Here is a 13,532-nt window from a genome sequence, read left to right on the forward strand (position 1 = left end):
CCGGGTACCTGGCTAAATTCACAGGCTGTGGGCATCAGGTCTGGTGGAAAGCAGTAGGTTTGCTCTCATCTAGAAGACTCAATTAGCTTTCCACCTGTCTCAGGAAGGTCTTCATTTGAATTTCCTTTGTTTTTGTTACCCCTAGACCATGATTTCCTGAGTGAATAACCACTTTCATGCTTTATAACAAGAGGAAAGGCCAAATTCCTTCTCTTGGGCTATAATTTATATTCTGCAACCAGCAATTCAATATTCAATCTTCTGGACAATTTTCTTTATTTTCTTTGTGAACAGTGATGCTAAAAATAAGAAAGAGAAGTAAGGTGGAGAAAATAAATCAAACATCACACTGCCTAATCCATGCAGATCTGGTGGTTCTCCTTGAGGACGGCTGGTCACAGACCCTGGGCATGGGCACCCAGAACCACAGAATGAAACAAAGAAAGCATTTGCTCCACTCAGGACACCTCATGAAGGACCTCACCTGGCTATTTCCATACATCCTCATGTCTCAGAAACAGCGTGCTTTAAATGCAAGGGGTGTCACTTGCCTTTTGAAGAGTTAAATAGAGATTTTTATGAAAGTCATTATAGCAAAATGGTATCCTGAGATACAGGAAAAGAAATATGCAGGAACTGTAACTCATACATAGCTGGAGAGCCCAGGAGTTATTCTGGGGGATCCCCAACTAGACCCTTCTCTCTGCATAGAGACTATAGTTATTCCCAGACTGCTACAAGCCAATGATGACATTTTCACAGTTCCCATTTAAAAAAATGAAGAAAATGAAAAGTCATTAATGTGTTCTTCGTAGAGTTAAATACTTTAGTTTGAAGGAAAATCCTTTATTCTAAATTTTTTCTTTCCGGGTTTCAGTAATAAGATGTTGTTTAATATGAAATGATGGTAATTATAACGAGAACTTTTGCCCTTTGCTATTCTTGCTTGGCAAATCAAATAAAATGTTGAGTAGGTCTATCAGTTATAGCCACAACAATTCTACATAACACCCAGAGCTCAATGGCATATAAGAATAAAGATTTATTTCTTGGTCACTCTTATGGATTGGTGGCACAGCTTTATTTCTTAGGCCTCTCCCTCTGGGCCACTAGGGCAGCTGGGACTGGGACATGTTATTCCCATGACAATGGCAGAGAAGCAAGAGAGAAAACCCAAACATTCCACAGGGCAAACTGAATCCCACAGCTGAGCCCAAAGTCAAGAGTGAAGTACTTTCCATTCTCTGTGGGGTCAAGGTTGTAAAGGTAGAACCACACTACAGGGAGACGGGAATGTGACTACTGGTTCACTCTACCACATGGTGGCAATTACATCAACCCCCCATTTTGTCCTGACATTTGCTAACCTTAGGAACACAACAGATTGAGAACCTCAGCTTCAAAGGCACCTTGACCGGGGCGGGGGGGGTGGGGTGTGCAAAAAACAAAAAAACAACCTAACACACAATAAATAGTAGTTCAGAAAAACCGGAAGTGGGAGTTCTATGATTTGAACCAGGACCATGGGTCCTCGCTAGGCCTCAACTGTCCTAACTGCCACCACTCTTCCCCATTTTATGAAACACGATCCAAATCTAGGGCAATTTACAGTGACTGTACTATTGCCTGGCACATTTGTGAGGCATCTTTGATAGAGCATTAGGTGTTTTATTTTGCTATGACTACTGGAAAGAAATACACTAATCAGAATTCTGTGTGAAATCCTAAGTAACTGATTAATTCTCCTCATCCAGCTTTCCCTGTGCACATGCAATGGACCCAATTTCCATCCTAGGAACTTAATATCATTATTCCATTATTAATTCATCATCCAAATCTTCCCTTCATGAAAGATTATACTCTAACTTTCCAGCCTATGCAGGCTCAGCTTTACCAACAAAATGTTCAGTGTCTTTTTAACATTTTTATGTTTTAATTTTAAAAATAAAGACTGCTAACTCTGGGAAACGAACTAGGGGTGGTAGAAGGGGAGGAGGGCGGGGGGTGGGAGTGAATGGGTGACGGGCACTGGGTGTTATTCTGTATGTTAGTAAATTGAACACCAATAAAAAAAAAATAAAAAATAAAAAATAAAAATAAAAAAATAAATAAAAAAAATAAATAAAAACTTTCTGTCAGAAGACTGTTATTTACTTTTGATATTAAAATCTGGAATAAATGTTATTATATTTGATAATTAAAAAAAAATAAAAAATAAATAAAAAATAAAAATAAAAATATTCTGGGAATCCATCACCATGGCCTCAGGTCAGAAAGTTTAATCAACAAACATTGAAAATTCCAAGAAATGGTTAGAGCATTTTGAAAATTATCTGCACTCTTCCCATAATCTTCCCAGAAAAATTAGAGTCTCTGGAGGAGTCAGCTAAGGCACACAGCCTGAACTCTGTACCAGCACCCACCTCTGATGTGGAGTTGCAGTGAATATGTTTGGCATCTCTATTCCTCTGGTTCCATAGCTACAAACTGGGTGTTGGGTGGGATTTAAATGTGTTTTTGTGTTGCAAAGCTCCTTGGGAGAAAAATGATACAGATCTGGAAATCATGTTATAGTCCAAGGCAGGATCAGGCTAGACTACCCTTGACACAAGGTCAGGGATAACTGCCTTCCTCTTAGCGGAAGCCTAAATATGGCACGTCTGCCCTCTCAGAAGGAAGCACTGAACATACACAGCCACCTGTTTCCAGTTAGAATGCCAGGTGCAATCATTCAGGCAGGAGACAAAGGCCTTTGTTTTCTGACCAGCTGCATCCACCCACAGGTCTGCTGGAGAGTTCTACGAAGCAGTGGGTGTCTCGCAGCTTCTTGCTGCACAGCTGGGCTCTCAAATTTAGAGTCCATGAGCTTTGAGAAAAGCTCACAGACATAATTACGTTCTCCACCCATAGCCAGGCTCAATCCAGAGAGGCGTTGGCTCAGTTTGCATCAGGTAAGACTCCTTCGTGGGGCCAGGAAGGAGGTGGAGGAGGGAAGGTGGACAAAAAGGGGGTGGGGGCCCTGGGCCTGGCCCGCTTCTGGGACACAAGCTGTCTTTTGTTCTGTGTGTCATCATAGACGGGCGAGTTGAATTCCTCTAAATGTGGTGGCATCTCACATACGTGCCAGGTAGCTCAGGGGCCAGCCAGGAAGGCTAGTGAAGCCTCAGCCTGGAGGCCTCCTCTTTGAGGGAAGCTGAAACAGCTTTTTTCCGAGAAAGCCTGGTAGTGGGAGCTGTAAGTCTCTAGTCCCACAGAAAGATGTAGAAAAGAAGTGAGTGCCCCTAAACTCTGGAAGCAAGGAAGTAAATAGATCAAGAGACGATCTCCAAGACCTGAAGAAGGACTGCTTTAAACAAAATTCAAAATCGGCATCACAGGCAAAATGTTTGTTAAATGATGACCTAGAAGTCACAAGAAAGCTGAATTCTAGCCTGAAGAGCCTCAAGCCAAGAAGCCAAAGGTTTACTTCCTCAACTCCACGGAGTCCCTGAGGATGTCTAGAGTGTGGGGATAGAGGTGCTAAAACGAGGGGACTGAGCCCAGTTTCTCTGCAAAAATCTAGAACCACGTACATGTCCCCCAAATCTGGTTTAGCTAGCCCAGTTCCCCTATCTGAACCCAGAAAGAGGACTTGAACATTTATTCTCTAATAGTGTGAACTGAAAGTCTCTGGGCTTATAGACACACAGATGTGGTGTAAGTCAGGGGGTGCCCACCCCCAAAACCAGAGGGCTTGTATAAAACAGTTGTATACTCTAGTCTGAAAACCTCCCTCAACACTATCCCTTCCCCCAGGCCTTTCCTTACCTTTTCTAAAAGCCAGCAGCTCCATGATATCCTCTGCAGGATAGGAGAAGACCCTTCTTGGGGGAATCTGCCCCTTGAGCTGAAGAGACTTTGAGGCACTAACCAGCAGACTACCCCACCAGCGGCCTATGAGCAGGAGGTCCTCCTGCACAAACAGAGCTTCCAGTCAGCTTGTCCGTGTGACCGTTGTAAAGCGTACAAACACACAGTTAGGGACTCACCAGACATTTGAGTAAAAACTTTGAATGAGAAAGACAGAAGCCAAAACATACGAAGAACAAAAAGGCAACCTGGAGAAAACAATGATGCGAGGAGGATACTAGCAATTATTTTTCCACGAATTGATGAGGAAAGTTAAACTGTGTAGCAGACTGTGTTGGGAAAATTGATTTACCATTTGGAGAATTTAAAGCTGGATCACTACCTAATGCTGCAAACAAGGGTAGATGCTGGGTGGCTTAATGGCCTAACATTATAAATTTAATATAATAAAACATAAGAGACGATCTCCATGACCTGGAAGAGGACTGCTTTAAACAAAATTCAAAATCAGCATCACAGGCAAAATGTTTGTTAAATTGATAACATCAAAAATAGGAATGTCTATTCAATGAAGAATGATGCTAAGGAGAGTTGACAGACCAGGAAAAGGCACCTTCAATATCTAAAACCAATAATGGATTTATATGTAGAATATAAAAGGAACTCCATCAATGGACAGGTGGTGGGCGGCACCCTGCAAACTGTCTCTCCCACTCAAGGATGAGTCTGCAGAATGCTCACCCTGCCCCCCTGCACCACCAATGCGGCCCCCCAGTTGAGCATTCCCAGCAGCATACAGCCCTTCATTATTATTGTTATTCAATTTTTAAAACACCCTCTCCTTACTCCACTTAACCCAGTTTCTCTGCTCCTCTTTGCAGAAGCACTCCTCAAAACAATTGTCTAGAATCCCTGTTTCCAATTCCTCTCATTCTGTTTTAATATTTTTGTCGTGTAATATCCGACTGATACAAAAGAATATATGTAAGTTATGAAACATAATGAAATCAACACCAGTGAATATTCTCATCCACTTAAAACATGAAACATCACCAGTTTCATGGCATCGACTTATGGTTCCTTCCCGATGCCAACACTCTGCCCTTTCTTCCCCCAGTGGAGAAGCTACTACCTTAAATTTTGTGATTGTCACTCCCTTCTATTTTACAAACTTTTATCACACATGTCTGTCTTCCTGGACAATAAATATTAAAGTCCGAGGGAGTAAACACTTTGTCTTCCCTCCACACTTTGAAACATTCCAAATCTAATGGGTTCAGACAGAAACTCCTAACCTGTCCTCTGAACTGTCCACAGGCTCCCAATTTCCAGTGTCATCCTCCTAGGTGCTCAGATGACTATTTTCATAATTTATGTTGCTTTTTCTCTTATACAGCATATCCAGTCTATCAGTAAGTCCCGTTGGTTCTACCTTCAGAATCTCCTCTAAATCCAACAGCTGTTTACCTCTGCTCTTTTTTCCCAGGTTCAAGCATCTCCATTCCATATCTCAATGACTGCAAGATGCCCATCTCTGACTCCTTGCTTTCACCTTACCCCCACCCACACCCTGTTCTCCACACAGCACCCAAAGTGATTATTTAAAATCCACATCAGATCACAGTACCCTTTAGCTTAATGCTCTGCAGTGGCTTCTATCTCTGGCAAAGTGAGAATCCACAAGGCACTATGTGCTCTGGATAGCCCCAACTCGCACACCGTCTTGGAGACTTCTCTCCTGGGCCCACTTTCTTCCATCCATCTGCTTCCATGAATGAGCCAGAATCCTTTTGTCCCAGGGCCTTTCCTCATGCTATTTGTCCTCTATCTGAAAGGCTCTTGCCTGTGAGTATCCCCTCTTCCCAACTGACTTGGTCTCCATCCTCTCCTTCACTCCTTAAATGTCATCTTAGCAGCAAGACCTTGCCCTGTGGTCGATTTAAAATAGCCTCTGGATCCCCATCAGCACATCTTCCTTCCCTGCTTTATTTTTCTCCACAACACTTATCACATTCTGACATGCTAGATCTTTTGCTTGCTTATTTGTTTATTATCTGGCCTCCTTCACTACAGTATAAGCTCCGTGAAGACAGGAGTTTCGGTCTATAGCGTTCACTGCTCTCTTCCCAGCAGTGTGTACAATGTGTCAACAAATATTTATTGAATGAATGGCTGGCTGGATGAATAAATGAATTAATGAATATAAATAATCTCATTTCCACCACTTTTACCAACTACCAAAATCCCATGTCCAGCTCAATGTGCCACATTACCCACCCCAACCAAACTTCAAGCCAGATCAAAATGATGGTTAGCCCCTAACCCAGTGACTTCCAAATAGTAATGACAGGTTCTCTCTCTGCCTCCTTGCAGAGCCTCAGGAGATGTGCCTCACAATTTTTACTTCCTCCTTTTGCATCTTTACAGGCTGTGTCATGGCACCACAGATTTAAATTGTGTTCTTCCACAACAGAAGGTAAGTCAAAAGCTATTTCTCGAGAAGTCATTATCCATTTGTCTTCCATCACTGACATAAGCCCATTGTCGATTTTAAGGATATTAAAGCATAAGCCTGGTTGGCTCTGAGCAAAACATCCCATATTTTAGTTCTAAGAGTCTGTGTGGCATCTTCGGGTTTACTATGACACTCAGAAAAATAAAAAGAAGAAGAGAAGATTCTTATTTACTCTGTATCCTTCCTCTTTCTTGGAAAATCTTACATCAGATCAGAAAAACCTAAATTACATGAAGTTTACAAAATTAGTTGCCTCATGAATAAATGGATTTATTATTCAAGATGCTGGGAAGCACATTTTATTATTCCATATCCTTGGAACAAAGTATTTGAAATGTGGGATGAAATATTTTCAAGCTGCTTCACTAAAGTCAGACAGACCAAAAAGAACATTTGCACATTAACATAAAACATTCATCAGGAGGTCTGCTGGCAATGCAGAGGGAAATGGTTGCATTTTTTATTGCTAATCATTCCCATTAAATGTGTGGTTTGTGACCATTTTTCCTGTACCGTATTCAGGAACTTACCTCAGATAATGGAGGTTATATCCACAGATCTCATAAACGATCCACTACAAAGAACTAAACCTTTCAGAAGTGTTCTTAATGATTAAAAAGATATGAATGACCAAACAGCCTAAAAATCGATTGGTTTCATTACATGTTTTGCTCAAAAACTGAAGTTCAATCTTTCTATAACCCACAAGCTTGTAACAAATACAGCAAGCGAGGAGGAAAACTGTTCTCAATTTTTAATTATCTTGCTCAATTCAAATTTCCTGACTTATCTCTGAGCTCTCCTCACCTCCTCCCTCTGGGTCTGTTTATGATGCACTGTTTCAAGGTTAAATTCCAAAGCCAAGTCCTCTGCCTCAGCACACGGCTCATCACGTTCTCAATAAATGTTGGACCCTTAGGGTCCTAAAGGCCATGCAAAATATATTTTTCTAGGTTTACTTTAGAGAAAAATTTTAGCAGTTTCATCTATCATTGGTTTTAGAACCAAGTATGATAAAGCGGGGGTGGGGGGGGTGTAGGGGGTGGGGAGCTTAGAATAATGGAATCTTCAAGCAGGAAGAAACTTTTGATTTTCTAGTTAACCCCTTCCTTTTACAAGTAAACTCAGCGGGGGACGTGGTTGTCCTGGTGTCCATCACCAATTCACTGCAGCACTGATAGAGCCAAGGTCCCCAAGGCCAGCCGGTGTTTATCACCATGGTGTGAAGTCCTGATCTGCATTAACTCACCAGGCTTCCTCATATCTGCATCCAGCCAGGGCCCCCAATCCCAGCCTTCAGCTCTGGAAACATCTTGCCTCTCTCCACCCCATCCCTGTTGTTACTGACTTGATCCAGCCTCTCACTGTGCCCTGCTGGGGCTGCAGGCTCCTTCTGTACAACTGTCCTGCCACGGGACTCGCCTGACATCAGCTCATTCTCTGTGAGGCTGCAAAGCTACCCTGTCCAAAATAACCACTCAGGTCATACTGAGTCCCGCTTTACAACTTCACTGATGTCTTGTCTCTGATATCTCCACGCATGGGTACAAAGTTCTGTGCAATGGTCTGGAGCCCCAGCTCCTCCATTCTTGGTGCCAGAGACCATTCCATGTCACTTTTCTCTACCCCAAAAGACTTGTGACATTCCTTATCCACCATGCACTGAATCTTGCACACTTGATTACTGGGAACCCTTAGTTATCCTTCAGCAGCAATTCAAATGTCATTTCCTCTCAGTGAAAGCTTGGAACCCACCTTGATCTTCAGGTCTCCAGTTTGCCCCAGGGCAGAGCCACTCTGTCTATCTTGGAGATTCCAGGTGTGGCCCACTCCTCTCTTCCTGTTTCTGCCCTTCTCCAACACTTGGACCTTTTGATTTCTGGATTCCCACAACTGTCTTTTCTTTCTAGCCTAGGTTCTCCACAGACTAATGAATCACATTATGACCTGTCCCTTATTTTCCTCTCTGGCCACATGTACCTTGCAGGGACTTCTCACCCCAGATTTCTGCCCCAAAAGGCAGCTCATAGAAGGATGACTCAGTCTCCTCAGGGGACCAAACAGTGGAAAGATTTGTGTAGAAATGCTCACACTGCCATGACAGGAAGAGTTTACATCCTTGAATACCTCTTCAGATTGTGAATAAAGTCATATGAGGAACTGTGACTTTTTTATCTTTAGTTGTCATTGCCTGATATATAGCTATCATTCAATAAATGTATGAGTGAGTGCAAGCAGTCCTAATAGCAATAGAGTCCAAAGCATTGAGCAGACAATTGGATTGGGGAGTCATTACACTCATAGATCCCTTTCAGTCTGAAGAATAAAGGCTTTGTGGGACATTAGAAATTAAATTCAAGTATTTATTTCTTTAATTTTTTAAAAGATATTATTTATTTGAAAGAGAGAGAAAGATACAGAGAATGAGCAGGGGGGAGGAGACACATAGGGAGAAGCAGACTCCCCACTGAACAGGGAGCCTGAAATGGGGCTTGATCTCAGGATCCTGGGATCATGACCTGAGTTGAAGGCAGATGCTTAACCAACTGAGCCAAACCTATTCACTTGAGCAAGTAACATGGTTGTGCCTGACTTCAAAGAGACATGGAGGGACAATCCTAATGGAAAGCTGGAAGGACAGGGAACTGGGGATCCATGGAGGTGGTGATATCTGCCACATTCCACTCCTCTGGTCACATAATCATTTCCTCTTTGTCCCTCATGCAGAATATATGCACCTGCCATGGCCCTGTCCCAGCTCTGTAATTCTGCTGTGGAGAAAAGGGAGAGCAAAAACATATCTTTTTAGATCATGGGTTTTAAATTCAAGAGGAATTACGCTGTACCTAACATAGAGACAAATGTTTATGATCTAGCTGTATTAGTTTGCTGGGGCTGCCCTAACAGAATACCACACACTGAGTGGCTCAGAACAACCAAAATTTACTGTCCCACAGTTGGATACTAGATGTCTGAAATCAGGATGGCAGAAAGTCATGCTCCCACTGAAACCCATAAGGGGGAATCCTTCCTTGTCTCCTTCTAGTTTCTGGTGGTTTGCCAATAATCCAGAACATTCCTCAGCTGGCAGCAGCAACACTTTAAGCTCCACTTCTGTTGTCACAAGACCTTCTCTTCTCTCATCTCTTCTTTTGTTACAAGGACACCAGTCACACTGGATTAGAGCCCTCCCTTCCTTAATCCAGCATGACCTCACCTTAAATTCATTACATCTGCAAAGATTTCAATTCCAAATAAATTCACATTCACAGGTACCAGCTTGTAATAGGACTTCAACCTATTTTTTAAGGGTGACAATTCAATCATAAATCTTACCCCTGAAACCTCTCATTTAAGCGCTGTTGCCCATCACCCCAAGGTCATGAACTTTGAGCTCAATGCCATGACTGGATAGGGCTATCTGTACTGACCTCCCTGAGAAAGGTGTTTATATGTTCTGCATTGGTGAAAAGGAGAATGAACCAAATATTTGGGGTCCAGAACGGTGGACTATGGCAGTTGTTAGAGGTCCTGACCAATATTCCTAGTTGTCTTTCATCCAGTGGGAAAGATAGTACCTTACCTGCTCCCATGAAACTGGGTGTGACCATGTAACTTGCTTAAAGCCAATGAAATAAATGTGAGCAGAAGTGATATGCATTATTTTTTTATATGTATTATTTTTAAATAGTAGAATTTAAGAGGGAAAGCATAATTTTCCACCTTTCTTCGATGTTCCAGGTTGTCTGTAAATTCCCACTGGGTGAAAGTTCTGGAATAAAGACAACATAATCGCATGTAGTTGACCTGTAGCTTGAGTCAGCTACATCTCATTTAGACATTAAGACACTAGGATGAATGCATGCGTATCCTAGGACACAGCAATTTCACTTATATCAGAAAAATTCAAAAAAAGAGAAAGAAAAAATTTTGCACATATTCATCAGGGAAACATATACAAGTATTTTTAGGAGAATTATTTGCAGCAAAAAAAGTGAGAATCAGTCCAAATTGTAGGTTGAAGTAAATAAATAAATTCTACTACCTCTCTGAACTGAATAATATATAACAACGAAAATTATTTACAGCTCCAAAAATGCATATGGATAACATTTTTTAAATAATTTTAAGCAGTCATAGAAGAATGTATAGATATGATTCCAATTCCATAATACACTCAGAATTAATCAGTATATTATGTAAGGATATAAAAATGTCTAGTAACAACAGTGAAGAAAAACCAAGGATTCAGCTAAGTGATTACTTTTGGCAGATATATTGTGTAATGTGATTGGAAAAGTCACACAGAAAACTTCCAGGTTATGATAATTCATTTTCTGGCATGGTTGTTGGGCATATGCTGTTCATTTTATTATTGGTCTTTAAACTCTACATATATATTCTTTATGTACTCTCTTTACAATCTATATTTTACCACTATTTTTAAAAAATAGATCTAGGGTAAAAATACATGAAGGGCATGTGTTGTAGAAATAATTCTATGGGTTTTTTTATATAAAATGAAGAACAATTTCTTGTATAAATAATGATTCTCCCACCTGTAACCCTCTACATCTATTGGCTTTTTTTTTTTTTTTTTTTTTTTTTTTTGAGAGAGAGAGAGAGAAAGAGAACACATGTGGGCATGAGCAGCAGGAAGGTGTAGAGAGGGGCAGAGGCAGAGAGGAAGAGAGAATCCTAAGCAGACTCCATGCTCAGTTCAGAGCCCAACACAGAGCTTGATGTCATGACCTTGAAATCATGACCTGAGCCTAAATCAAGAGTCAGATGTTTAACTGACTGAGCCACCCCGGTGCCTTTCGTTTGGCTTTATTAAAGAAGAACTGGTCTTTCATTTTTAAAATTTATGTCCCTTTCTCTTTGTGTGATTAAAGAGGAGAAAATAGGAAATCACAAGTATATAAAGGGTTCTTTGGGAGAAGGGTAATTTTCTTCCTGTGCTAGTGAAACAGCAACTCTATCACTATGTTTCGATTTTCCCCGTTGTTTGTTTTTGCTATTTTAATGGTTTTCTTTAAAAATTTTTACCATACTTTCCTTAACAAAACAAAAATTAATATCTCACACCTTCATAACAATGACTTTAGAATTTCTTAATTTTCATACCCTCCCTGCTCTTTTTCAGAAGTATTTTGGTTTCAGTAAACTCAACACATCTTTCCTTTTTTGAAAATGTCTTTATTTTAACCCCAAAGAGATTCTTCTGGGCATACAATTCTAGATTGATAGTTATCTTCCGTTGGTGTGAACAAGGTGTGACTCTGCTCTCCTCGGGACCCCATGTTGCTGCACACGACTCTGCAGTCATCTACATGCCCTTGTATATCTATCCTTCTCCCTGTCTGCTTCTATGCTCTTCTCTTTGCTGTTCCACTACAAACTATGGTTTCTTTTATTTGTTCTTCCGAGAAAACATGGTTGTGGAAATTGGTCAGCTGTTACCTCCTCAGATATGGTCTCCATCATTCTCATCATTTCCTTCTCTGGGTCATTAATTAGCCCTTTCTTACATACTCCCACTCTGTCTTCCATAGCTCTTGCCCCTACTTTATATTTTTTATTTCTTTTTTCACTCCCTGTTACATTCTGGGCAAGTTCCTCAGAGCTGCCTTTCATTCCACAATTTTCTTCAGCTGTATCTAATCTAATATTGAACTTATTTCAATACCTATATTTTCATTTTGTTATTTTTTTCCAGTCTGCCTGTTCATTTTGTAAAGGCATTTGTTTCTTATTTTTATAATCCTATATTTTATTTCTTTAAACATTTTATACATAATTATTTTGTATTCCCTATTTGTTAGTTCTAGTATCCCCCAAAATCTTTGGGATCTAAATGTTTTGCATTCTACTTACTCTGTTTCCTTATATATTTATCAATGAATGATTGTGAGCTACTATATTTGATTAATTTCTATCCACAGGCATCTTAGAAGTCTTTTCTCCAGAAGGATTTGTGTTTTCTTCTGCACAGGATCCAGGGAGACACAACTGATCTATAGACTATTTCAAGCCCCTGTAGGGGTCCAAGATTATGTAGGACTCTGGACAAGTTCTCTCATTTTGCTGCTGGCCCAAAGATTAAGGATACTACTGAACAAATCACAGGGCTAATATTGAAATTTGACCCTCAAAAACTCTGTCATTTATGTTATGTTGTACAATTGGAATTAATGGACCATTGCATGTCAACTATTGGATTTTTTACCTATTTAATACCTGTCCTTTGACCTCAGGGATATCTGTGTGCTACACACTTCTCTTAGGGGTACAACATTGGCAGCAACCTGAGATCCATTGATGTCAGATAAATATAATAATGTGGTTTAAAATAATAGCTATTTTTAACATCATGACTACCTGTTTTTCTGTAACAACCTATGGATATTCAGGCCTAAACAATAAAACAGTTTAAAACTTTTCTTGCCTGCCCTTCCTGCTGTAATTTTTCTTTCCAATATCACCTTGACAAACCCAAGTTATAACTACAAAGGAAGATTTTAGATATGCAGATAACAAAGAAATAAAACTGAAATTATTTACAGATCAGATGATGATTTATGGCAAAAACCCAAAATCAACAATGAAATCAATAGTTAATGATAGAATTTAGTAAGAGGTTGGGATAAAAGATGAATATAAAAAATGTATTGCAGTTCTATGTCACATTAATAATCACTTAGAAAATGTAATTTTTTAGGAGCATCTCAGTGGCTCAGTCAATTAAGCATCTGCTTTTGCTCAGATCATGATCTCAGGGTCCAGGATCAAGCCCTGCAATGGGCTTCCTGCCCAGCAGAAAGTCTGCTTCTCCCTCTGTGCTTTCTCTCTCTCTCTCTCTCTCTCTCTCAAGTAAACAAATAAAATCTTTTAAAAAAACGCAATTTTTAGCATACTATCTGGCAACATAAAAGTAATTTAGGATAAACCCTACCAAATATGGGTAAAACATCTATTGAAAACATTTTAAACTTTATAACATTATTAATTCATTCTTTACATACACATTTTAAAGATTCTTCAATGAAATAGTTCACAATACAAAAAATTAAAAACTATGTTTTGAAATTATTATAAAATTACCATGAGTAAAACTTTCTATTGTAAACTCACCAAAACATACAAGTGAGAAAATCTTATTTGGAAA

The 13,532-nt window shown here is 40.0% G+C and overlaps 1 long non-coding RNA gene across 1 annotated transcript; it reads left to right on the forward strand.

The window, feature by feature from the left end:
• Positions 1-2,749: 2,749 nt before the first annotated feature.
• LOC118355310 (uncharacterized) lies at positions 2,750-12,669 on the forward strand. The gene is made up of 3 exons (XR_004817533.2): positions 2,750-2,951; positions 6,277-6,325; positions 12,310-12,669. It is a non-coding gene; the product is annotated as an uncharacterized LOC118355310 (long non-coding RNA).
• The last annotated feature ends 863 nt before the right edge of the window (positions 12,670-13,532 follow it).

The sequence above is a fragment of the Canis lupus genome, chromosome 7 (assembly GCF_003254725.2).
Source record: "Canis lupus dingo isolate Sandy chromosome 7, ASM325472v2, whole genome shotgun sequence".
Taxonomy (NCBI): Eukaryota; Metazoa; Chordata; class Mammalia; order Carnivora; family Canidae; genus Canis; species Canis lupus.